Genomic DNA, 27,558 nt, shown 5'->3' with positions numbered 1-27,558 from the left:
GAAGCAGACACACTCTGTCAGTTTAAATCTAGACTAAAAACACATCTCTTTACTATGGCATACACATAAAAAAAATTTTTAATTAAATGATTGTTAGGCTGCATTAACTAGGTCAGCCGGAACCGGGAACACTTCCCATAACACCTGATGTACCCATTACATCATAAAAAGAATGGCATCTACGCTAATGCTAGTCTCTCTGTTTATCCCGAGGTTTACTGTAGTCTGCCAGATCCAGATCAGATGGTGGACCTGCGCCAAAACACGACCAACACATCCCTGAAGTGTCAGCAGAGACTGTGTCAACTAGACTCTCCCTTGTGAAGGCCTCCTTCCCTTCCCCTCTATACAGATAAAAACACATATGCACACATACGTATTCAGACACGCTTGTCTATAGGCTGAACACATAATGTGTGCGTACATGACGGCCCCGTTTTCACGGATTCGCCTTTTTAGGGGTTTGCGCGGGGATGAAACTATTTCAAACCTATGTCATGGTTTGCATTCTCAGGCAACCAGAAGCTGTTGACGTGCAGATGGGGTCCGGAACGCATTGGGGGTTTTCTGTTTTAATTGAAGATGGTATTGTTTAAATGGCACCAAATTAAATAACTAATCAATTTTTACAACAGAAATGAATCAAAAACATTTCTTCAAAACAAAATTAATTTTTCTATTATCACTGTAAAGCTGCTTTGAAGCAATCTGTGTTGTAAAAAGCGCTATATAAATGAAGGTGACTTGACTTGACTAGGTTTTAGGGTTCGGGTTAGTAATAAGTTCCTTATAGTCAGTAGAATGTCTGTTGGGGGAGTATCACAATAAAGTGTTAGCAAATATTAAGCAGACAGTCGACTAATGCTCTAATGAGAGTTAGTTGACATGTAGTTGCAAAGTTACTTAGTAGAATGTCTAAAGTGGACCATCAAAATAAAGTGATATTCTTCACATTGAGGTTGAGCTGGCAAGAATTTTCATTTTTAGGTTAACTGCGCTTTTAAATGCTGCAAATCACATTTCATACGGTATTTTAAAAGACACAGAATCTATTTAATCTTCAAAGGCCAGGTAAGTTATTCCGGCACAATATTTAAGGACTTATCGGACAGACCTGAAGAAGGTCTTAATCATTCCATCAACTTCAAACTATACAACTGAGCTTTGATCAGTGTGGTGTGACAAAGATATGAGTGAATAATGAGATATGAGGGAACCTTTTTAAGCATGTGCTCAGTGCTACAGTGTTTATCACACTTAAATACACTAAAATTATTTAAATACAGTTTTGATGGATGTACATTAATGTTTGACTAATATGGAAGATAACACTGTATAAATAAAGAATGTCATAGGGTCATAAAGGTTTAGGCCCATCATGTCTCTTGACATGCATTGAAAAAGACAGACAATATTTGATTGAAAATATGAATTAAAACTTTTCAGTTAAATAAACAAACGTTTTCACAGTTAAACAAGCAGAAAATTCTTCAAGACTAATGATGGACACATTTTTCCCACAAAGAAATCAACCATTTAGCAAACAGCAAACAGAAATCATTTACTTTCCCAATTAATAATTACAACTGTTTATTTCCTCTTCATTTTTCCAAATGAAGCCACAGCGTTCCATTTCTATTGTTCTGTGTTAATGGAGCTAATGGAGAAATAATGGAGTATTTCTGAGGGCACATCTCATATTCAATTCTAATGCCTGCTGCAGACTGTGCGATTTCGGCAATCCTATAAAATCATAACAAATCACACTTTACAACATGGATCTAATAAACTTGGGTATGACATGTATGTAGACTGTACAATGATGACACCCATATCATAGGCTATGAAGTTAGTATAGAAGAATAAAATGTCATCAGTATGCACTTGTGGTAAGCATTTAGAGCAAGATTTTTGAACTTCGGCAATTTTATGTGCGCTGAAAGAAAGACGACGAAGCGAAAGTAGAATATGGACGTGGTCATGGCTTGGGAAAAGAGGAGCTTGAGGTAAGTAGGTTTAAGTTTTAGTGGCATGTCGCATTGATCAATACACCATTTCATGTTGCATTTTTATTGGCTAGTCAGTAGACGTAGGTCGTAGCAGCAAACACTGTTGTGGAAAATTCTCCAAATGTCTCCAATTCAGCACTTGAAGAAAATCTCTCAGAGTTGAAGTTCCAGGCCACAAAAGATGAAACAACAAAGTGAGATGTCAGCTGATCATCTGAATTTTCTTATGTTTAATTTCTTATACTGTTTTCTGATCGTTCTACATCCAATGAGTATCCTTTTGCCTATCTTTTGTTTTGGCTCCACCTTACAGTTTCGCCACAATTATATGCCAACCCTTGCATCTTTTGGATTTATTGGTGGAAAATCCCCAGTTCTACCTTTTTAAAAAAAACTTTATCTCATATAACAATTTCTCAGCGCTCCACACCTGTGCCCCATACATCAAGTGTTTTTAATTTTCCAGTCCTTTCCATGCTCTGATGGGCACTTTCAATACAACATGCCCAGTTTTTAATTATATTGATATACAGTCTAGTTCTACTTCATTTAAACCAGTGAAATTCTTCAACAGGACACAGTGAGATGATCTTTGAATCTCTCTCACTGTACAACACAGGACCACCGTTTAGGAGCCACGGCTACAGAAATCGTCACGATTGGTCATCTATTGTCTGGGACAGCCCAAAATCTTACAATCTGTACCGGGCATAAGAGACGTCTCTAAAAGCGCAGCACTGAAATATCCTTTTTCAGGTTGATTTACACCATCTTAGATGCCATGGTCTCGCAGGACCCAAGAAAAACATTACAACTTGCCAATCAAAAGATTATCCCGAAAGCGCAAACAGCTGGAGACTTGCCTCAACTGCTGGGTCTGATGTTTTCAGTCTTACCGTCTCAAGCAGGTGGTTGTAATTAAGTCAGCGTAATTTGGCCACTAGCTGGCAGAAGAACATGTGACTAATTATTGGGACACGAGCCCAGGTTTATCATTTCCTGAAGCTCCCCGTCTTTGACCTGCATGAGGATTTAAGTTGCCAATCATAGCCCAAAAAAGCAGCACCAATTTAAAACAAGCACCTTGTAACCCTCAGTCTTGAACGATCCTGTTCTTTCCCTCATCAAAAACGCAAGCTGGCACATTCAATTTATGTTAAAATAATCAGCAACATGCAAATGATGCTCACACAAAGCATTTACTACCTTTGAAGAGTGCTCAGCCTTTTCCTCCGGCAGTTTCCAAATACGAGTAGAGATTAGGAAAGGAAGAGATTAGACTTCATGGTCTATTTCATCCATTCTCCAGCCTAATCAGTGGGGAAGGATATCATTGCCCTAATTATTTCCTAAGCAGCTTGAATGTAGAAACGGGCAGTTTCTTCATTATTGACCACACAATGTGACAATACATCACCTTCCTGTGATCACGTTATCTCATGATTAAAGGGGACCGTTTTCTTCATGGTCCTGCATTGACCCAGGGAAGCTGACTGACAACTGCTGTCTCGCAGGACGATGCATGGGGCGTCACAACGTGGCCCTAAAAGCCAGAAGATGACTTTAACGTTAGTGACCCACCAAATCTGTTGAAAGCCACATATGAGTAAAGAAGCCAGACTGAAAAATTTATAGCAGCTCATAAAAAAATCACGAGGAGTAAAACCAAAAAGTACAGAACATGTCAACTTAATCTGCTGTTAAACACCAGGCCTAAAGTGGCATCTGATGTGGCAGACTTGTAGGAGGAAGTTGTCAAATACATTATGAGGAGACTGGGGAAATGTTCTTGAGGATCGGGCATGTATTTTGTAACTGACATACAAATGTTTTTGTCAATTCAATTGTGGTTTTGTCAGTTTTATTGAAAGCATTGTGGTTCTTGTCTAGCTGACAGGAATGTTTGTTTACACACTACTAGTCCCATGTTTGGACAATTTCAGCTGCAGATTTCCGGATGACAGGAGTGTCAGTTTGCAACAGGATGTAGACGTGTCCAGCGACGTGACAGAGTTGAGATACGTTTAACTTAATGCAAATGAAGAGCGACTTACGGGAACGACCATAGATATACATAAAAAAGGCTAGATGTCTCATCCGCGCTGCTGGCCAATGGAGATCGACGTCCGCACCTGGCGGCCATCTTGTCACAGTCAGCTCGCTCACTCGTAACATTGTGTTTTAATGGTGCGTGTACTTTTTAAATAACCATAACTTGTTAAATTTTCGACCGATTTTCAAACTGTTTGGTTTGTTATAAACGTCAGAGATGTAGTTATGACACTGCATATACTTATGAATAATTATTCATAATTTGTTCAAGCATCCAGAATTATAGCCACGTTAATAATGTTGGTAAGAAACCTTGCCTGTGACAAGATGGCCACCGGTGATGACGTTACACTCTTAAAAAAAAGGGTTCCTTGAGGTTCTACATAGAACCCTAGGGTTCTATACTTGGCCAATAGAACCTTTTACAAAAAAATGGTTCTATGTAGAACCCTTGGAGAGCAAAGAACCTTTTTTATTAAAACGGTTCTATAATTCATGTTCCCTTTCAGTCGGTCACGTTCGACGTACGTCGGAACTGACCGACGAATTGGGATCTGATCTCAGAGACCAATCTACTTCGAGTGTATTAAAAACGAGCCAATGGAGATTGGCATGCGATCCACGCATTCCACGCACCACCCCGCAGCGCGGGTATAAATAAGGAAGTGGAATGCCTGATCATTGCTTTCTACTTCGGAGCCGAACAGTGAATGTTTCCTGTTTCTACGAAGAGTGTTTTTGACGAGTCTCGTGAGAGGATCTGCTTCCAGTGCGGGTGTGACAGCGCGTCAGCGAGTGCCGCTTCAGACGGAGATCAGCTGTTGGTTCGCTGGGCGTTTCCTATTTCTGAGTGCACACACAGGCTTGCACCTTTTTACTGTGTGGTGCCGCGGTCATCTCCCTGAGTGCTTCAGCACGTTAAAAGAGCAGTTTCCTTTCTAAAAGAGCAACACGGTTTGACCCTGCGTCTTTTTCAAGATGTCATTCAAACCGTGTGTTTCTGGATGCGGTCGATATCTGTCCCCAGCTGACGGTCACGTTCGTTGTCTCACGTGTTTGGGCGTTCAGCACGCTGAGGCTGCGTTCGTGAATGACTCATGTTCCCATTGCGGGAACATGACCATCGCAGTTTTACGGTCCAGACTCCATTACCTCGAAAGAGGCGGAGCACCATTGCGCATCCCCCGATCTAGTGGTCCTCCCGCTGCAAAGCAGAGGGCTGCTACTTTGGCTGATGGCCTTGGTGGGGACCTGAGGGTTACTGTGAGGGCTTCCCCGACGGGTCAAACGGCTCCTCGGGCCCCTCCCCCCTCCGCTGCGCCGGTGGAGCTTCCAGAAGAGCGCGCTGGCCTCCCCCGGGAGGTCCCAGGCGTTTCTTTTGGGGCTCCGGCTGAGGACATGCTGTCGATTGCAGCATCGGGGGACGAGCTAATGGGCTCTGAGGATGAAGATTCGGCTGCGCTGCCCCCTTCGGGTGTGACAGCGTTGCCCGAGTCCGACCCAGAGCTTACGGCTATGCTTTCCCGGGCCGCCGCGAGTGTCGGGCTCGAGTGGAACCCTCCACCGTGTCCCGAACCCTCGCGGTTGGACGATTGGTTTCTCGGGACGGCCCGTGCTGGTTCTCAGCGCCCCGCCCCGGTTCCTTTCTTCCCGGAAGTGCATCAGGAGATCACGAAATCGTGGGTAGCGCCTTACAACGCTCGCTCACGGTCGACTGACTCCTCCGTCCTCACTACTCTCGATGGTGGTGCGGCTAAGGGCTACGTGGGAATCCCCTCAGTCGAGCGGTCTGTGGCGATGCAACTGTGTCCCAAGACCGCTGCGGACTGGCGGGGTGCCCCGCGTCTCCCCTCCCGGGCGTGTAAGTTCTCGTCCGGTCTCACGGGCAGGGCTTACACCGCCTGCGGGGAAGCCGCATCATCTCTGCATGCTATGGCGCTCCTGCAGGTCCACCAGGCCAAGGCGCTAAAGCAATTGCACGAGGGTAGTTCCGACCAGGGTGTTATGCAGGAACTGCGTGCGGCGACTGACCTCGCTCTCCGGGCGACGAAAGTCACTGCACGCTCCCTGGGTCGGGCGATGTCCACACTAGTGGTCCAGGAACGCCACCTGTGGCTGAACCTGGCAGACATGCGTGATTCCGACAAGGTCCGGTTTCTCAACGCCCCTGTCTGTCAGGCCGGCCTCTTCGGCGACGCCATCGAGAGCTTCGCCCAGCAGTTCTCGGTGGCCCAGAAGCAGACGGAGGCCATCAAAAACATCCTGCCCCGACGACCCGCTGCTGCCTCCACCCAGTCGTCGTCGGCAGCACCTCCGCCTGCTCGTCGCCGAGGGCGTCCCCCTGCGTCCGCCTCCGCCCCTGCGAAACCCAAGCAGCAGCCTCCACCGGGAAAGCAGGGTGCCGGACGTAAGGGAGGCGCCCAACCCGCTCAGGGCTCCGCTAAACCAGCCGGCAAGCGCAAGGGGAAGCGGCCCTGAGACGGGCAGCCCAGGGAAGACGGGAGCTGCTCTGAGGGAGATGATGTCCGCATCTTTCTCCCACCCCCCGGAGGAGGACCGGGGGGCCCCGACTGGTGTTACATCTCTGCCGCTGGCTCTCCGGAGTCCAGCGGCACCCACATTCTCAATAAAAGAGCAGTTTCTATTTTCCCTGGGCCCCAAGAGGGCCAGGTTGGCAGTGCGCGACGCCCCCGGGCCTTGCCACTCCTTTCCTCCCCTCTCCCCCTCGCCAGGGGGCAGCAGTGTGGGCACCGAGAACGCCCCCGGGCCTTCTCACCCACACTCTGCCCCGCCCTGGAATATTCGGACAACACTCCGGGCCGCCTCCGGGCCTCCCGAGTCGGGTCCGTCCATTCCACTTCGCTGCCCCACCCCGGGTACGTCTGTGGTGCCGTTGGTCCCGCTTGTACGGTCTCTGGGGGCTTGGCTTCAGCTCCCCAGGCCGTCTCGCTGGCTCATCCGTACCATCAGACTCGGCTACGCGATTCAGTTCGCTCGCCGGCCTCCCAAGTACAAGGGCATCCTCTTCACCTCAGTGCGGAGCAGCGATGCCCAGGTCTTGCGGTCAGAGATCGATGTCCTGCTGGCGAAGGACGCGATCGAGCCGGTTCCTCCAGCCGATATGAAGGCGGGGTTCTACAGCCCCTACTTCATTGTACCCAAGAAAGGGGGTGGGTTACGGCCAATCTTGGACCTGCGTATCCTGAATCGGGCCCTGCACAAGCTCCCGTTCCGGATGCTAACGCAGAAACGCATTTTCGAATGCATCCGTCCCCAAGATTGGTTTGCAGCGATCGACCTGAAGGACGCGTACTTTCATGTCTCTATCCTTCCTCGACACAGACCGTTCCTACGTTTTGCGTTCGAGGGGAAGGCATATCAGTACAAAGTCTTGCCCTTCGGGCTGTCCCTGTCGCCTCGCGTCTTCACGAAAGTCGCAGAGGCAGCCATTGTTCCGCTCAGAGAACGCGGCGTTCGCGTCCTCAACTATCTCGACGACTGGCTTATACTCGCCCAGTCTCGGGAGCAGTTGTGCGAACACAGGGACATGGTGCTCAGTCACCTCAGCCTGTTGGGCCTTCGGGTCAACCGAGAGAAGAGCAAACTCTGTCCCGCACAGAGGATCTCTTATCTCGGTATGGAGCTGGATTCGGTCAGCCAGACTGCGCGCCTCACGGAAGAGCGGGTCCGGTCGGTGTTGAACTGCTTGAATTCGTTCAAGAACAGGACGGCGGTCCCACTGAAATTTTTTCAGAGGCTCCTGGGGCATATGGCATCTGCAGCCGCGGTAACGCCGCTCGGATTGCTTCATATGAGACCGCTTCAACACTGGCTCCATGGCCGAGTCCCGAGGTGGGCGTGGCAGAGCGGCCAGTACCGGGTCCCAGTGACTCCTTACTGCCGCCAAACTTTCAGCCCATGGTCCGACGCTTCGTTTCTCCGGGCCGGGGTGCCCTTAGAACAAGTGTCCAGGCATGCTGTGCTCTTCACGGATGCCTCCTCCACGGGCTGGGGGGCCACGTACAACGGGCATGCAGTTTCAGGTCTGTGGACGGGACCTCAATTGCATTGGCATATCAATTGCCTCGAGTTGTTAGCGGTACACTTGGCACTGCGCCGCCTCAAGGGGCCGCTACGTGGCAAGCATGTACTGGTCCGTACGGACAACATTGCGGCCGTTGCGTACATCAACCGTCAGGGTGGTCTACGCTCCCGTTGCATGTTCCAACTCGCCCGCCACCTCCTCCTTTGGAGTCAGAAGCATCTGAGGTCGCTTCGTGCCATTCACATCCCAGGTGCGCTGAACCAGACAGCCGACGAGCTCTCTCGCCAGTCGACACCTCCAGGGGAGTGGCGACTCCATCCCCAGGCGGTCCAGCTGATATGGGACCTCTTCGGAGCCGCACAGGTAGACCTGTTTGCCTCTCCGGACTCGACCCATTGCCAGTGGTACTATTCCCTGACCGGGGGCACCCTCGGCACGGATGCACTGGCGCACAGCTGGCCCCGGGACCTGCGCAAATATGCGTTTCCCCCAGTGAGCCTTCTTGCACAGACCCTGTGCAAGGTCAGGGAGGACGAGGAGCAGGTCTTGTTAGTTGCGCCCTACTGGCCCAACCGGACCTGGTTCCCAGAACTAACTCTCCTCGCGACAGCCCCTCCTTGGCCGATCCCCCTGAGGAGGGACCTTCTTTCTCAGGGACGGGGCACTCTATGGCACCCGCGTCCAGACCTCTGGAAACTCCATGTCTGGTCCCTGGACGGGACGCGGAGGTTCTAGGTGGTCTACCACAGGCAGTGGTAGACACCATCTCTTCTGCTAGAGCCCCCTCTACGAGGCGCCTCTACGCTTTGAAGTGGAACCTGTTCGTTGAATGGTGCTCTTCCCACCGGGAAGACCCCCGAAGGTGTTCGATTAGTGTCGTGCTTTCTTTCCTGCAAGATGGGCTGGAGCGAAGGCTGTCTCCCTCCACCCTCAAAGTGTACGTCGCAGCAATAGCGGCGTATCACGGCGCAGTCGAAGGTAAGTCCGTAGGAAAGCACGACTTAATCGTCAGGTTCCTCAGAGGTGCGAGGAGGCTAAATCCTCCTCGTCCAAACTCGTTACCCTCTTGGGACTTAGCTCTAGTGCTCAGAGCACTTCAGAGCCCTCCCTTTGAGCCTTTGCAGTCTGTGGAGCTTAAAATCCTGTCAATGAAGACAGTGCTTCTGACGGCATTGGCCTCCATCAAGAGGGTAGGGGACCTGCATGCACTTTCGGTCAACGAATCGTGCCTAGAATTCGGGCCGGCCAACTCTCACGTTGTCCTGAGACCCCGGCCTGGATACGTGCCCAAGGTTCCTACCACTCCCTTCCGGGACCAGGTAGTGAACCTGCAAGCGCTGCCTTCGGAGGAGGCAGACCCAGCCCAGGCTTTGTTATGTCCCGTCCGCGCTCTCCGCGCTTACGTCGACCGGACTCAAAGCTTTCGGACCTCAGAGCAACTCTTCGTCTGTTACGGAGGCCAGCAGAAGGGAAAGGCTGTCTCCAAGCAGAGGTTGGCCCACTGGATAGTGGATGCTATCGTCTTGGCTTACCAGTCCCAAGACGTGCCTTGCCCGTTCGGGTTGCGAGCACACTCAACAAGGAGTGTTGCTTCTTCCTGGGCGCTGGCTCAAGGCGCCTCGCTGACAGATATATGTAGAGCTGCGGGCTGGGCGACACCTAACACGTTCGCTAGATTCTATAGCCTCCGTGTAGAGCCGGTATCTTCCCGCATCCTCGCCCCCAGTGGCCAGTAGCGCTAAGTGCCCGTTCTAAGTGTCGGCTTGCAACGCCACTCCCGCCCTCTGGGCCGGATACGTGCGTCTATTTTTCTCCAGTTGTGTTCCCCGGAAACGGCTAACCCTGTCGAGCTCCTCCGTCACCCCTGCGGTGCCAGACGTTGCGGCCGTCTGACGCCAGGCCTGCACCCGTATGCTTGTGAAACGTGTGTGTAGGCTGGGTTCCATATGTAGCGGTCCCCTCACGGCTACCCCATATGTGTATTCTTCCACGGTACCAGCTACCCTACTCGGCTAGCCCCGTGTCTTTCCCTTGACAGAGCCCGCTCTGTCGTCTCTGGGCGTGTTCTTTCCCCCCTGGGACCAGGCTGGAACCACCCCAGAGACTGCCATATGTTGCACTACCCTGCCAGGTTAGTCCTTATGTGTATTCTGCCACCTAGCCTTCTACTGAAGGACGTGGCTCCGCAGCGTACCATCTCCCGAGACGGGCACGCTTTCCCAGCGTTATCCAATAGTCACACTGAGTGGGTCTTGCAGAAACAGCAGTGACTGACCTCCCTGCTTGGAGCCCTGACTTCCGTACCATCTAAGACGGTCCAGTGCGCTCAAGCAGGACGCTGGAAGGGCCAGCGCCCTGGCGTTTTGGTAGGGATCCCAATTCGTCGGTCAGTTCCGACGTACGTCGAACGTGACCGACTGAAAGGGAACGTCTCGGTTACGTATGTAACCCTCGTTCCCTGAAGGAGGGAACGGAGACGTACGTCCCGTCGCCAGGTGCTGTGCTTCCGCTAGGGGGCCGAGTCACTAGTTCGGCTCCTCAGCAAAAAAAAAGCAATGATCAAGCATTCCACTTCCTTATTTATACCCGCGCTGCGGGGCGGTGCGTGGAATGCGTGGATCGCATGCCAATCTCCATTGGCTCGTTTTTAATACACTCGAAGTAGATTGGTCTCTGAGATCAGATCCCAATTCGTCGGTCAGTTCCGACGTACGTCTCCGTTCCCTCCTTCAGGGAACGAGGGTTACATACGTAACCGAGACGTTTTATGACTGAAGTGTAAACTAAAGATTACACAATAATTATAGGCCTACACAACACATTCACAAAGCTTTTTGAGGAGAATGACTGCTGTAGTCAAAAACAAGAGTCAACTAAATTTAATATGCATGAATCAATGTATGATTTGAGCTTTTTAATGCAATTTTGTACATTAGCATGAAACTTATATTTCCTACTACATTATAGTTGGCTTTTTAACAAAGAATTGTGTAAAATAAATAAACTAACCAGGTGTTTTCTTTATTTTGTACCATGGTTTAATCTAACCCGAAGGGGGCATTAAAAAACAAATAATCGTAAAAATGCAAGTAGTGACGTATATGTGTTGCGTCATCCTTTCTTGAATTCCTATTGGTGGATTGGCGAAGATGAACTTGAGACGGTTAATTTTTCAAACTGAGGAGTCCGCCATCTGCCCGTTCAGCCATCAGGTAAGTTAAGTTTTTACATTTTTAAAACCATATTACTGAAATATGTAGTACCATCAGTTAATATTCTGTTAAAATTAATGTTAAATAGTGATACTAGAAGAAAAATGGATAATATTTACTTCAGTTAAAAGTATTGCTGGTTAGCACTGAGGGTTGGTTCAGAAAGCCCTGTTAAAATGATTTTGCTCGGTTTTTAAACGAATTAAGTTAGTCTCCCTTTATTCCCTTGTCAGTGTTAATTATGTTAATGTTAATGTCAATAACAATAAGACAGCTGTGTTTAGAAGGAGACTAAGCGTGATTTTATTATTTCAGTGAAGCGCGCGCTCGCTGTTTATTAACGGTAACTAATTGTACAATGACGTTAGGCACCGATTAAAAAATAAAAGCGAACCCGTTGGAAGACGGAGGGATATGGGAAACTTTGTGAAACCATGAAACATTATCTACAGATCAAGCATAATAACAGTAACATTGAATCATCTTGGAGAGAGTTTCGTCGTGTTGACTGTCGTAACCGAACGCGCCACGCAGTTTGAATAGAGGATGACTGACAGATGCAGTGGAGGGAAGCATTGACGCAAACTTGAATTTATTTATTATATTGTGCACAAAGCATTAATGATGCAACCTCCAGTTCGTGATGACTAATTTGTTGTGTAATTTGGATATATGCACCTGAAGTAAACAATGTTTTGTATTTAAGATGCTGCATAAAATGACAATGAGGTTTGGAACAGACTTGGCAAAGAACATGGAAACCTCTCTAAATGAAATGGCCCCAAACATCATCAGGAGTGCAAAAAATCTATATGCCAATCTCTTTGGACCAGCAGAGGAAATCACAGAAGGTAACTTCACCAGGGTTTTTCCTGCATAACTTTTATGTCCGGCACACCCCGGGTACCCCTAGAGCAGTGGTTCTCAAACCTGTCCTGGGGACCCCCAACCAGTGCACATTTTGCATGTCTCCCTCATCTAACACACCTGATTTAAATCATCAGCTCATTAGTAGAGACTGCAAGACTTGAGACGTTTCTCAATATGCGTACTTGTCTGTACTTGTGTTCTCGTGGACTTGTGAAACGTCATCAGTGGCTGCACCTATAAATTGTTGACCTATAAGTGTTAGTATTAAATTAATAGTTTACCCAAAAATGTAAATTCTGTCATCATTTACTTACCTCTCATCATTTAAAATCTGTATGACTTTAATCGTCAGAACACAAAATAAGATATTTTGAAGGATGGTAAACGAACAACGGCGGTGCCCATTGACCTATATTGGTTTTGTGTCCATACAAATCAAGTGAATGGGTACCAAAGTTTTTCAGTTTCCAAGATTCTTCAAAATATCTTTTTTTTTTTTATATGCTGTAGAAAGAATGCCATTTATGTTTGAAATGACGAGAGTGAGTGAATGATGACAGAATTTTCATTTTTTGGGTAAACTATTCCTTTAATTGAATTCAGTGCCTGATGTACACTAACTTGTATCTGTTTGTAGGTCTTGTTAGGAATGCTGCACTCATTTTATTGCCAGCACTTTTCAAAGAAAACGCCAGCTTCCTCTACTGTGTAGATAGTGTAAGTATAGAGTCTTCTGTAGTTTCATTAACATTTGAGGGACTTGACTTAATAAAGGAACTGTTCATTTAAATATAAAAAAATATTACTGTTTACCCACCCTTACACCAAAGTTTTAAACAATTTTCAATAAAACTTACCCTATAATTTACTCAATCTCTTTCTTAGTAACAAGCTTTGTAATGTCATTGAATAGCACCCCAACTTTTGAAACTCCCAAAAAGTGCTCTCCAGGGGTTAAAATTCGTCCCTGGACAAACCCTGTGGATGTTTTTTGCTGGAGTAAATAAATGAATAACTAAGCACAATCACACATCGGCACATCAGCTTCACATAAATAGTTTTGAGTCTTGTTGGTTCTTGCATGTCGCGTGCCTATTTGTCATATCTTATGTTGTGTCATGATTCAGTCACAAGAACGAATGAATCAGTGGGATTCAAAGTAATCAAAGTGGCATTACAAAGCTTGGAATGATTATAATTAAATATAACTCAGATTGTGTTGAACTGAAAAAAAGCACGTCATAAATATCTAGGTTGCCTTGTTGGTGAGTAAATTATGGGGTAATTTTAAGCCTGTTTCTATTAATTGGTGAAAAGCACTCATTGTTTGTAATTTTTTTTTTTTTACAAGAACCCAAAGGTCCTGCACCAACTGTAGTGCTTAACGGCTGTCCTGATCCCCTCAAGGCTGAAAGTGTCAGCATTATAATGGACAACGTGAACATTATAAGAGAGGCAGACATTGACATGACACAGGCTGTGGAATGCCTGTTTGCAGCCTATTTTCTTTTCAATGTTCAGCTTGCCATTAAGAACACAAAGATTTTCATTCAAAAATACATGCTTAAACTAAGATCTCGTCATGACACAAGAATACCAATACCTGTACTAAAAATGTACAGTCAACTTGTGTAAATAATACTATTTAATAAATGTGTTATTTTTGTTAGGATTGTGATTAGTTTTCTCAGTTCAGAGACATTTAAAAGAATGGTATATATGTACATAGGGTATATAAGCAAGCTGGTATATATTAAAAATTTAAAATGCGTGAATGTTTATTAAATTGAAAAAGAGTAAAATGTTCAATTACAATTTAAAAAAAGTACAATTGCAGTTAATATTAAATGGTTGTATGTAATTAAACATTTCAAGTTTAGCTGTCTAACACAGATACAGAGATGCATTTTTAAATGTTTATGTATGTTTTTTAAAAAGTGAAAATGCTTGGTCTAATACAGAATATACAGATTTTAAATGTTTATGTATGTTTTTTAAAAAGTGAAAATGCTTGGTCTAATACAGATTTGAAATGATAATATTTATTCTATTTTTTTAAATAATAAATTTAATGAATTTTAAATTTTTGTACTGTCTGGATTGGTTAAATTATTAAATACCGGTGATAACTTAATAATAAAGAACCCTTAAATGGTTCTAAAAAGAACCATCTAACTTGGATTCAAAGAACCATTTGGGGTTCTTTTTAATGAACCCTTTAATATGGTTCTATATAGAACCATTTTGGGGTTCCATATATGAAGCAGGTGATAGAACCATTTCTGGTTCTAAATAGAACCACTTCTTTTAAGAGTGTAGAGACTCCGCCGTAAGACATCTAGCCTTTATTATGTATATCTATGGGAGCGACAACCAGTAGGAGTGAAATTAGTGAGTGGACCGTATGCGAGTGTCGACAGCAACATTTTAACGGGACCAGTTCCTGAAAATTCGCTAGGGATGAACTGCATGATATACTGGCCGATAAGAAAATTTGGCCGATATATTAAAGCAGACAAATAATGGATTATTTTCTTCAGCTGAGACACTTCAGATGTGTACTGTTCGCCAAGATGGTTCATTTAAATGGCTTGAAATATGATTGGAATCACTTAAAAAAAGGAAAATACAGTTAAGTGCAACATATGCAGTGCAAGTCTGTCATATAGGCTATAAAATTATAATGTGGACATGGCTTTTAATAGTGAGACTTTTGATTTTGTAATCAGGCTCTCAAATATTATATAAAAAAATTGGATTTAGATTTATCTGCCAATATATTGGTTATTGGCTGTCAAATAAAGAATTATCGGTATCGGCTAAAAACTAAACATAAGAATGAGTTTGAGTGTCAAAACATTTGATTGGTGATGATGTGTACATGTATATAAAATGCAGTTTTAGCCTTTTCTTTTAGTCTTGTATTGTTAGCTGCTTTTTGCATCATTCTAATGTTTTGTGAAATTACAGGAAAACATGAATAAAAACATGAATAAATTCTAATGCAAAAACATTTAGGTTAAGCAGAAGCATATTAATATGATGCACTAATGCATAATGCATCAAAGTGCATAATGGTGATAAAATCTAGGGAAAAACAACACATACCAACCCATTTATGTCTAAATGGTTCGTACTGTAGCACACATCATCATGTTTGTATTGTAAGGACAGCTTATCTCAGCGAAATGAAGGGAAAAAATGTGCAAACTTGCTTAGCCCAAAATATCATGCAAGTTCTGCTATTAAACCACCATCTCCAAATACATGCACTTCAGGGAAACATTCTGTAAGCTTAATTCAGCTAGAGGTATATAAATTACAGGTCATTAGTACAATGTCCAGAATTCAAGCCGGAAACTAAACAGAACAGCTCTTTAATTAATAGTGTAACAGAGCGCAAAACCTGAAACACACTGAGCTAATGGACTTGATCCAGCTGTGCTCATTCCACACCGATGTAAGTGTGTGTTTGTGTGAATGCAGGATAATATCCTTGTATGTGTGGGTGGTATTCAAAGACATAAGAACAACGTGTTTCTTGATCATCTCAAAAGAGCACAAAACTGCAGAGAGCATCAAAACACCAGCGAACACAGAGACAGACTAAAACCTACCAAACGCTTTCCACTGAGGAATGTCTGTCTGTAGAGTAATGGCTTCTGAGTTTGCTATGTGCACTTGAATACACAGGAGCGACCGCAGAACTGTTACCAAAACCAAAAACCCAGAGGAGGGGGAAAACTGAGGTGGGGAAAAATCTGGGGAATAAACTTCTACTGGAATGAGAAAAAAAAAAAAGAGTGAGATCAGAAGCAGCACACCAAATATGCCTGAGTCAGGAGTAGTGAGGAGTTTAACTGTGTCAAAGGGAGAAACTGAAATCGGGCCTTTGCTATACAGACAATGTGAGCCCATACAGAGAGAAACAACGGTCTCTGTTTAAGCCACAAAAAAAGCCATAAAAAGAGCAATTTGAATCAACAGAACCCTTTTACTTAATAGTTCAGGATACACAAGGGTAACTGTGCGTGCCGCTATTATTAACAGTCCGTGGTTTTAGAAATTAAACCGAAACCTTAATTATCAGGAATAAATGCGTTGTTGTTAGCACAGTAAAAATAATCATTTTAATGTTGTTCTTTAATGCTGCAATAAAAACTGGTTAACTGTAAATTCCCTTATCACATACAGTGAAAAAATATTACATTTAACCATGCATTTAACTTTACTGTAGCATACTGTAAAAAATGTTTTTGCTTTGCAAGTAGGAATTACTGTAACATTTACAGTAAAAATGTTATATTCAACAAAATAATACAGTACAGTGATTTAGTAGTTTTTTGTAAGTTGTCCTGAATCACGATACTGAAAGTCGGTAGCAATACCAGTAAAATGACAAAGTTGTCGGGACTATTTTACTATTTAAAGGGTTACTTCAGCGATTTAGCATTAAGCTTTGTATCAGTAGAAACCCGGTAGTATATTCAAATTATCGTACTTTCCCCCTCATGTCCCCCTAAGACGAGAGAATTATGCATTTTATTTCTGGAAAAAATCCTCAGATGACGCAAATATCGTCATTTTGCATCATTGGAGGATTTATGGGCCAGAGGCTATAGACTACAGCCTGTAGAAGGAGCTAGTTCTGCATGTTTTCAACCCGCCCATAGGGGTGGGGTCTCACTCACAGAATGTAAATGCGCACGGCCGCTGCCGCTCGACTCTGGCATTCATAATGGAGCGTTGCGGAGCAAAGTGTGTGTTTCAACTTTTCAATGAATTCCTATGAAAGTTAAGCTTCCATAGGCATGATCTGAAAACGCGCCAGACTGGACACGCGTCATGAATGACTGCCGCGCTTACCTCAGCTCTTCGCTCTCGTGATGAATGAAATCTGACTCCTGCTGCGTCTGTGACGTGACTTTCGTTCAACTCACTCACACTTTATTGAAAAGACTTTTCAGTTTTTTTATTGTAGTGTTTATTCTCCAACTGAACGAAATAATTTTATTACTTTGAAAATCAAAACGACGGTGGAGCAGTGCCGTAGTGGGCAAGTGATAACCAGTGGCCGTGGCTTCGGGAGTGCATTCTGGGAGTTGTTGTTTTTCATGAGACAAAAGAGACATTTTCTGTCTTTTCTCAGTCTAGAAGGCACCAAATTCAAAAATAATTTCACATTTTTACCACATAAACGACCCAGTTTAAATATACATTCATCTTCCCAGCGCTGAAGTACCCCTTTAAGTATTTTATTTAACTAATAAATAAAAACTTCTCATTGACTAATTATAATTATACTGAAGAAAAATATTACATGTAATATTAACAAGTGGCAAGTCTATTTGTCTACATTTACACTCCAAGAGATTTTATTTTGACATGGTTTTTGTTGTCCAAAAATCAATCATATCAACTTGACATTCAATTCCACATTTCAATACGGTTATCACTCCCGAAATTTGCAGTATGAAAAGTATAGTAAAGTTAAAAATACCCTTTTCACCAAATTACAGTGAAAAAAAAAAACATATAGAACATTCACATTTATTATCATAAGTGTACTGTAAAATACACAGGCATATTTTTGTATTATCTTTTTTAGTGTTTTATTTTTTAATTATTTATTTTGATTTAACATTTTTATGATTTAATTAGTTAATAGCTTTTCTTTAAACTCACGAACCCCTGCAGTTCCATCACAAACCCCAGCCTGGGAAACCCTGCCATAATGTTATATTTAATGCACTTCATGTTGTTGATGAAGAATGGAATATATTCCATTATTATTATTATATTCAATCAAATTATCCTTTCTCTTTGTATTTTTTTTTTTCAACATAGTACAAGATTATCCTATTAAAATCAATGCAATAAATGAGTTAGGTCAAAAGTAATATAATCAAAAAGTAGTCAGATTATATTACCTTAATGTGTAATGTAATGCATTATGTTACAAACTATAATTTTTGTCATGTAGTTTGGAATCAGCAACTGACAACAATTTGGAAGTCTACCCATCATTTTTACAACATATAGATTTCTGGAAATGTTCTGCCAGTTTTTTACAGTAAATTTAACAGGATTTCTGCTGAATTACCAGCAAGCATTAACAGCAAGCAAGTTGTTCTTTTTGCGAGTTGAGAAAAGACGTCATTCCTCAATCCTCTTAAATACTCAAACCAAAAATGAAGCCACTACCAACGTCTTTTGCTTTAACTACATTATAAAGACCCTCCAAATGTAAGCCACCTTAATCACTAAATTTAATAAGCAGCTTAAGGAGGTTACGACTCCAAACTTTCCTATTCCTTTTATTTATTTCCTGCTTAATGATTGTACCTTTTTATATCTGTAACTAAAATTAAACATTTTAAATAGACACCAGCAACATGGGCTTCTTCTACTGTATATAAAACCTACACTTTAAGAAGTGGAGTGTGGAGAAATCAAGTGCATTATACATCGAAAATCTGCATTTTTACTGTGGATAAAGATTCAATAATGACTGCGAGACTGTCAGCTATCTGTAGCACCCAGCTTGTTATATGCATACTTTCACCTCATTATATCCCTGGCACACTAATATTGAAGGAAATTGCCTGAATAATAGATAAGCATTAGTCGTCCTTATGCCAAGCACAAACAAGCAGTCTGTTTCCTCTTGATAAAGAGGTCCTGTTATTTACCAGGGTCACTGGACATCCCTGTCTTGAATGAACTTTGGAGCCATCAGCTGCATCCTTTAAAGTTTCTCAAAGCCGTCTATAGGACAAAAGCATAAGGAAAAGATCTATGCATTCATAATTGTTCTGCAGGTCATACTTGACAAGCCTCTCGTTGAAGAATCTATGACCAAAGAACACATATTCTTCATTGTAATTAATCTACACAGCTCCTTTGCAAATTTCATACGTCCCAGAGGCAACAAGGCCCCAAAACCCATTACCGGGTGAAGCGCCCCATGTCACATGCATTAGATGAGAGTCCTCCAGCAAATGGTGGGGAAAAGCAATTTTCTTTTCAAGGCAATAGATACTCTATCTCATTCCAGATCCTCTGCAGACTACAAACTGCCAGCTTGTGTAGCTCTGATGCCTGAAACTTGGAAGAAAGTGATGACTTGATCTCCTTTTCTCCCAGGGCCTTAGCTCTGCTGTCAATAAGGGCATTTCACAGGAGCTCAGGGTGGAATGAATCACCTGCACAGATTAGAGATCTAGCAACTGCGGTTGAGATCAAACCAGCCTTGACGACTAGTTCATTTGCCGCCATGTCAACTGATATTAATATTACAGCCTGGAGACGAGCCTCTTGCTCTCAACTGGGACTTCCCAGCATGAAGAACCAAAGATTCATTTCCAGTAGCTTAATGCTTTGGTGAATGAACGATTCTGTGTCTGCTCAAGTAGAACAAAACAGACTCCCCTCTTCAATATCTGCATCAGTCAACCACTTTAGTTCTTATTACACTCACTACACCATTTTTTATTATTATTATTGGAGTATGTTTAACAAGAAAACATTTCAGTCTTTCTACTTAAAAAAAAAATCACATTTAATTCAATGTGTAATTTGACATTTCTTTGTAATTGCTTGTGAAATGTACAAGCAAATTATTTTCAACGTAAATACTACACCTGGGGCCGTATTCAAAAAGAGTTTTCTCTTAAAACCTATTCACCAATTGTTACTAAGGAATAGAGAGAAGTCTAACGCTGCGTTCACACCGAACTGGAAAAGCGAATTGGACGCGTTTATAAGGCGAGCGTTTAAAGCGAAATAGACGCAATATTAAGTCGTTCCTCCATGTTGAATGAGTGTCCGTTTCTAAATACCAAGTACGCAAACTTCTGACTTGCATCCTTGGTAGTTCAGACTTGCCAAGTTCGACTCGGGAGAACGAACTCCCGAAGACAGGAGGACACAAGCCGGGTACTCTTCTAATGGAATGTAGGGCTGAATCGCAACCAATCGCATCCAAAATAAAAGTTTGTATTTACATAAAATATCTGTGTGTGCTGTGTATAATTATTATGTATATTTTAATACACACGCATACATGTATATATTTAAGAAATAGTTGCATGTATATACTGTTTATATATTTATATAATTTATATTATATATACATATTTTATATATAAATATATATTTTTTTCTCTTAAATATACACATGCATGTGTGTATTTATATATACATAATAATTATAAACAGCGCACACATATATTTATATATTATGTAAACACAAACTTTTATTTTGGATTTGATTAGTCGTGATTAATCGTTAAACAGCCCTAAACAGCAGAGTTCTCAATAGCATCACTCAGCTAGCTCTCACTGCTGTATGTTGTTTTAGGCTAGAGTAAAATGAAATATGTCATACAACACCACTCTGCCTCTTTTCATTTTCATTAAAAAAATTACATATAGCCACACAAATGTGGTTCAGGCAACACATACCTTGATTATCTTCACTGTATGTATATTTATAACAAACTAAATAAAATAAAATTTAATTATATTAAATATGACCTAAAACACAACCCAGTCGCTTTTTGTTAAATGTCCGTTTATTTGTGATCAATAATAGCCATTAGTTTATCACGTCACTTCATCATGTGACAGCAGCAAGAAGGCTCCTGATTGGTTAACGCGACGCAAACAGACACCAAAGTTCAGATTTTTCAACTCGGGCGTCAGTCAAACGCGTGAATGCACAAAAATCACCAAATAAAATCACTTGCGCGTAAATCGTGTCCATCGCGCCGCGCTAACCGCATATATCGCGCCGCAGGACCTTCAGACACGCGTCAACGTGTTTTTACATTGACTTAACATGGAAATCACTCGCTCCAGACGCTCAATTTGCGTTCTGTGTGAACGCAGCATTAAGCTAAGAGTAAGGGCGGGGTTGACCTCGTTGCTATGGATGATGTCAACATGCTTACTAACTATGCCCACAGTGATTGGCTGATAAAGGAGGGGTCTCTGTCAGTGATTTAAATATAGAAATATTGTAGAACGAGGTTTCATGTTGCCATATTCAAATAAAGTTTTTAAAAAGTAGGCCAAGTGTCACTAATTAAACTAGTATTTGTTCAGCTAATTGTCAGACTCTTAGATGTCTGCATCTCGAGAGATTGCAGAATTCAAGCAAAAATTATGTTTTATGAACAAAGTTTGTGAGGAGCAAATTCAAATGGTTTGTCAGCTCGAGAGGAGGTACACACAGCCGAGAGCCGACTCACCTAGTTACCTCGACAGTTTTCTGCCCCCATCCTCACTCCCAGTCTCCGATGCGGGGCAGAACTCTGGGTTTGGGCTAAATTCCAAGCTCGAAGCCCTCGATCCCCTCCGACCACATGCCAAATATGCTTATATTCTTTTATTCTATTCGATCATTTGTAAGTGTGAACTGCCAACTGCCAGGTAATCGGACATTATTTATTAAAGATGTATTTTGGCATTTTATCATAAAATCTATAAATCAAAATATGTATTGCATTTATGAAGAAAAGGCTCTATCGCCTACTTCCTTAATGGTGTACACTGTACAGTGTCTTTGGGCGGATTGCTGAGGATGATTGTGGCAACATCCATTGGATTGTTTGTGATTTGGTCTTAGTGACTAAGGAGTCCTCTTGACTACTCCTAACATTTCACAGATTTAGGAGCTAGTTTTAGTGCTAAAATGCTTTGTGAAATACTCTTAGAGCAAAAATGTTGGCGTCCTAAAATTAGGAATGACACGCCCATTATTTTTATTTTTACTTTTAGCCTTAAGATGATTTGTGAATACGGCCCCAGATTTTTTTCGGTGTACTCTAGGTTAGTTTGATACACTTTCAAATAATCAATTAAAATCTGTTTTACAGACATGAAAATGAAACTTTTCATTGGATAATTACCAAATATCACAATAGTGACCATTAATAATTTATCCAAAATAAGTTGTTATTAATCTCTTTATTAATACGCCATGAAAATGTAACAAAAGCCCCTTCCAAACATAGTGTTGATCCCATAAAATTGTTAGAGTGCCTTCTGTGTGAACGCAAACACGTCTAAGGATTGATACCGGGATCGATTCCGGGATGGGGAACTAGTAACATTGCCAGGATCAGTCCCGGAATGTGCCGTGTGAACAAAAGGCAGGATCAATGGCGTAAGGGGTGTGTTGTTGTGACGCTGAGGCTGAGATCGTCCGCCAGCTTAGTGGATCGGTATGCGATTCGCTAGTTTATGAACGAATCAGAAAAAAAGAGAGCAAATTTAGGATGCAGAGATTACATGTCACATACTGATGGCACGTGTCTTGACAGGATCTTTACGGGAAGAACGCACGTACAGATTCCAGAAAATCACTGGCAGTGTGAATGGACCAAAATCAAAAGATCCCAGGACACATTCTCTGTGTGAAAGGGGCTAAAGAGTATTTAAAAAGTGCGCAAATTAGATCTGTCATTTTCCATAGGACAAAACTTATATAGACCAAACACTATTGTTTCTAGGCCTCTGATGTCCACATTTTAAGGGCTTTTCTCCTTGCAATAGCTCAGAGGAATGTAAAGGTTATGGCTCTAGTCTTACCTCTGAGCTTGTGTTGAGTTGCGTGAGTGAAGTCTTTGAGTTCTGACATCAGCATTTAGCTAAACTACAAAGACACAGAGGCCGGCTTTAATGGATCCCTCAGAGCCAATATCTTCACGCACAAGTGCTTGACTAATTGAAAACTGGTCCGGGTCTGCTTTGTGGGACAAGTGCAGCAAACCTTTATGTCAGACTACAAAAATAGGGTCCAGAAATAGGTGGACAAATTCACCGAAACCCTCTAATGGATATAAAGTTACAGTGCACATGAAGTTAGACAGTCGGAATGTAAGATTTAAGGCCTGTGTACTTGCAAATCTTTCAATAGCCACTTGAGAATATATGGCAGGGCTTTGTTTGAAAGAATATCCTCTATCTCAAAGAGATCACGAATTCAAGAACAAGAACGTATTCAAAAGGTTTTGAAGTTCTTCTCAATGACTCGCGATTAGATAAATAAATACTACACCCGATTTTTCAGTGTAGGTTAGTTTGATACACTTTCAAATAATCAATAAAAAGGGGTTTATTTTCATGTCTGTAAAACAAATTTTCAGTGGATAATTACCAAACACCACAATAGCGACCATTAATAATTCATCCAAAAATAAGTAATCATTATTCATTTCTGGAGAATGTATGGCAGGGCTTGGTTTGAAAGAATATCTCAAAGGGATCACACATTTCTGTTTCAAGAACAAGCACATATTCAAAAGGTTTCTTCTCAATGACTCGTGATTAGATAAGATTTGATTGCATGGCATATGCATGCATATTTGATGTAGTTTGGCATGCTGTGAAGTCCTGTCTTTTTCTCTTTAAAAAAAAAAAGAGCATGTGGGCTGAAAAAACATTCTTCTGAAGGTACAGCGGAAATTAACACTGGTGGTTAAAGTGCATTTAAAGATGAAAACAATTGAGCTATATTGTGCATTAACCTAACATGGCAATGTTTTTGTTACTTCTGGAAAATGGCCAAACATAATACTCAAACATGGTTTCAAGAAAATCCCCATAATTCATGTCTAAGGTGCAGCATTGTTTTAAAGCCTGGGAATTTTGTAACGATGAATGTCATGGGTTAAATTATTATATCTGAGCTGATAGATAGATAGATAGATAGATAGATAGATAGATAGATAGATAGATAGATAGATAGATAGATAGATAGATAGATAGATAGATAGATAGATAGATAGATAGATCTTAAAAATATGAATGCGCTGTTTGATTGATTTAAACTGGCAATGAACTCATGCCCGTCGGCAGGGCTACCTCCATCTGCTGACCTGCGTCTGGGGGGATAAACTACAGTTAAGACGGGACCTCCTGGACAATACGCTGCCTGCTGTCACACCCCGTGGGAAAACCGCCAGCTTGATGCCTCCTCATCCCACCCAGACTTTCCCCGAGCTTTACTCAACTAATTAGATTTAACAGAAACCGCCGGATGGTGACACGGGCCGTCATCGGTGAAATACGAGCGACAAACGCGAGGAAACTGTTTGTTTGGGGGCAAAGTGAAGAGCTATGTTATCGTAATACATAAATAAATGTTTTCTTTTTAACTCTGGGTGTTTTCTGCCTTCAAACCTCTCAAAACAGTAGTTACGCGACATTCAAATTAAAATGTACCCTCGCGTTCAATGAGGAATCTCATCGCTAACTGTCAAATCAAAACACGTTTGAATGTTTATCCGTTTGCTCCTGCCCTGCTTAGGAGATAACAATATGTGGCACAGTTTCAAAATAAAACACGCTGTTTTACAGTTGATTTGAATTGAATCGATAAAGAGATATTCGTTTCTCAATGGCCAGCCATCATAAGTTAGTATTCATGTAAACACCAGCGGAGTTCAGTTTAATGAGAATCTCACCTCGAAATCCAAACAACACGCGTCCTTCGCGGTCCTGAGCTCCACGGATGAAACAAGGTTAAATGATAGTTGTAAGTCTGCGTGAATGAAGAATGCCGACTGGAAAACTGGCGGACCTGTAGATCTGCTCCGAATCCAGGAAAAAACAACGAGCTAATAAATTCCAGAGACCCCCAAACTGCTGCCCTAATCTCGCGTCCCTCTCGCTGGTAGCGCAGACCAGACCCTTTCTACAGTTCAGTTTGGAGGGAGGGACACTATCTCTCTACTACAACTTCAACGCCCAGTTTACTTGTTTCACTCTTAGTTGCGTTCTACTGCTGTTAATCAATAGATATGCTATTAGAAATGATATATTGCGTCGGTACATTCAAGTGTTCGCTCTAACTCCTCCCAGAACACCAATTTAGCGCTTTGCTATTTCAACTCATGAGTCATGGGCGGAGATTTAATGGTCAAATTGTTTTCACTTCCATGGCCCCCCTCAACACCACCACAGATGGCGAGTCAGATAAGAAAAGTATCACGATCCCTTTGTCTACATGCCCTCAAAGGTCGTGACACTGACATTCCCTGTGGCATACATGATATCCCACCGCAATTCACATCTAGACCACAACCTCTGTCATAACAGAACCCCCTAAAACACACATGCCACAAGGGAAGGCTCAAAGGAATAGGCTATATATAATGTAATAACCAAATATGAACAGTTGTTTTGCTTTATATGTGTTTCATAATGGTTGAATTGTAAATTTAGCTTGTTTCAGGGCATGTTCTAACTTGCCCCACTATTGGGTCATGTGGTCACAAAAGGTCAGCGTATAATTTACCTGGATCTTTTTTTCTTTTTTTTCAGGGGAATAATGGTGGAAAGTGCTTTTTTTGTAGATGCAACTTTAAGGAATGCAATTAAAAATAAAGGTTTCCATTGCACAAAAGGTTCTTTATTGTGGGAAAAGGTTTTTTCTAGATTATTAACGCTCTTCACACTTTCAACCAAAAACTGAAAACTTTATATGCGTTTTGGCCATTCATTTACATGACAACAGCACTTTAGCGGCCTGAAAACGCAAGCTTTTGAAAACGGGTTTTAATGTGCAAGATTTGCCTTTACCGTCTCCAAAAACAACAAAAACATGAATTTGCGAAAACGGTGACGTCATGCGCATGCGTATGATATGTTCGTGGGTTGTTTCTTGACAAAGTGATATGACTACTGGCCTGGCATGCATAATACAGCCACTTTAGGCGAAGCCAGAGCTTTCTCTGTCCGATCTTTTTTTTCCCTCGTCTCAAGAAATATCTGCGTACACACGAAACCACTGAAACCGACTGAAAACAATGTAGTACACATGCCAGACCAGTATGTGGCGCTGTAATTCTGCCACAAGAAATACACTAAAAACGGAGAAGAAGAGTTGTGGCTAGAAGGGGTACAGCAACGGTCGGAAGTGAGGCAAAATGTCACGATAAAATAACTAAATTAATTTGCTACTTACCAGATTGTTTTATTAACGCCTACCCCAACCCTAAACCTACCCTTACAATAATGCAAATACAGTAATTAAATGACTCAATATTGATGTGCTCATGCCCAGTGGCCATAGCTGTATCCCTTCTAGTCTTTACTGTGTGGGATATGGTGTGATGACATCACGTTTCACAAAATATACAGATTGGCTGTACACACGAAAACGCAAGAGTGTCGTTTTCAGATTTATCCACTGTGGGACCCGGTTTAAAAAAATACCTGTTCCAGGCTCCTAAAATGCCGGATCCGTCTGGTCGAAATGCTGATCCGATACAAAATTTTTACGTATTCAGCTAAACGCGCCTCTGTGTGGACGGGGCCGAAGTCATTTTCGCAGATCTGTGTTTTTAGTACATCGTTAAAAGTTTCTTTTAAAGTCACGATGAAACTGAAGTAGCAACTGAATATTTTTCGCTGGACAATCCAGTTATTACATTTTGATTAAAAATTTACAGTTGGATGGATGAATGAATTGTCCACAATAAGACCTATCACATTTAAAGAATAGACAGGATCAATTTCCATTTCTTGCCAACTGTTTTTTAAAGAACTGTTAACTTAAGGTACTTTGAGGAACCCTAAATGGGTCTTCTATCTATGGCATTGCTGTGGAAACCCTCTTTTGGAAGCTTTATTTTAAATAAATTGATTTGAGAAAAAAAAAAAAAAAACTGTCTTGAGTAATATTAAATTAAAGTAAAAAAAAAAAATGTGACAACTAACCCCAGCCTCCCCTAAGTAATCGGTCAATCACTGCAACAGTGTGTAAGACACTCACAGTGTTGGTAGACACTCACAATTTCTTTAAAGTGATGGTGCCTCTTAAAGTCTGTGTTGTTTAACTATATTGGTCCTGTGACATGTGACAGTCCATCTCTGAGCATGAGGAGACGCCTCTGTGTGTGTGCATGTGTCGTCTGCATGTAATTGAAATGTCAGCCCTCTGGTCTTGGTGTCTTGATTTGAGCAGCTCGAGTAGAGAGGGGGTCTAGCATGGCTGGCGGGGGTGGGCAGTAAGGGTACTTCAGGGTCGTTTGTGCTTTCTTAAGACATGAGACACTCCACACAGGGATAATTCACCTCAACATGGAGATGCGTAAACGATGACAGAATCTTCATGTGGTTCCAAACCTGAAGGACTTACTTTCTTCTGTGGAACACAAAAGGTGAATTCTTGAATATCCTGGTAACTCGTTTCAGAGAGTGAATCAGGAGTGGGGTTGTCAAGCTCCAAAACAAACCATACATGACTCATATCCAAGTCATCTGGTGTTTGAGGAACAAACAAATATTAAATCATTATTTGTTGGATATTTGCAGTAGCTCTCAGAACATACGCGAGAGTTCATGAGAGAAGAATGAA

At 42.4% G+C, this 27,558-nt stretch overlaps 1 protein-coding gene across 1 annotated transcript in view; it reads right to left on the bottom strand.

Moving 5' to 3' along the window:
* Positions 1-25,150, bottom strand: part of tspan18b (tetraspanin 18b) — a 79,014-nt gene extending 53,864 nt beyond the window's left edge. The window contains exon 1 of the mRNA XM_079825028.1: positions 24,662-25,150. The gene's annotated coding sequence lies outside the window, so the exon portion shown is untranslated. The remainder of the gene's footprint in view (positions 1-24,661) is intronic.
* Positions 25,151-27,558: the final 2,408 nt, after the last annotated feature.

Source organism: Gobio gobio, assembly GCF_949357685.1.
Source record: "Gobio gobio genome assembly, chromosome: 9".
In the NCBI taxonomy this organism is placed as follows: domain Eukaryota; kingdom Metazoa; phylum Chordata; class Actinopteri; order Cypriniformes; family Gobionidae; genus Gobio; species Gobio gobio.
This window is presented reverse-complemented; position numbering and strand designations above follow the sequence as displayed.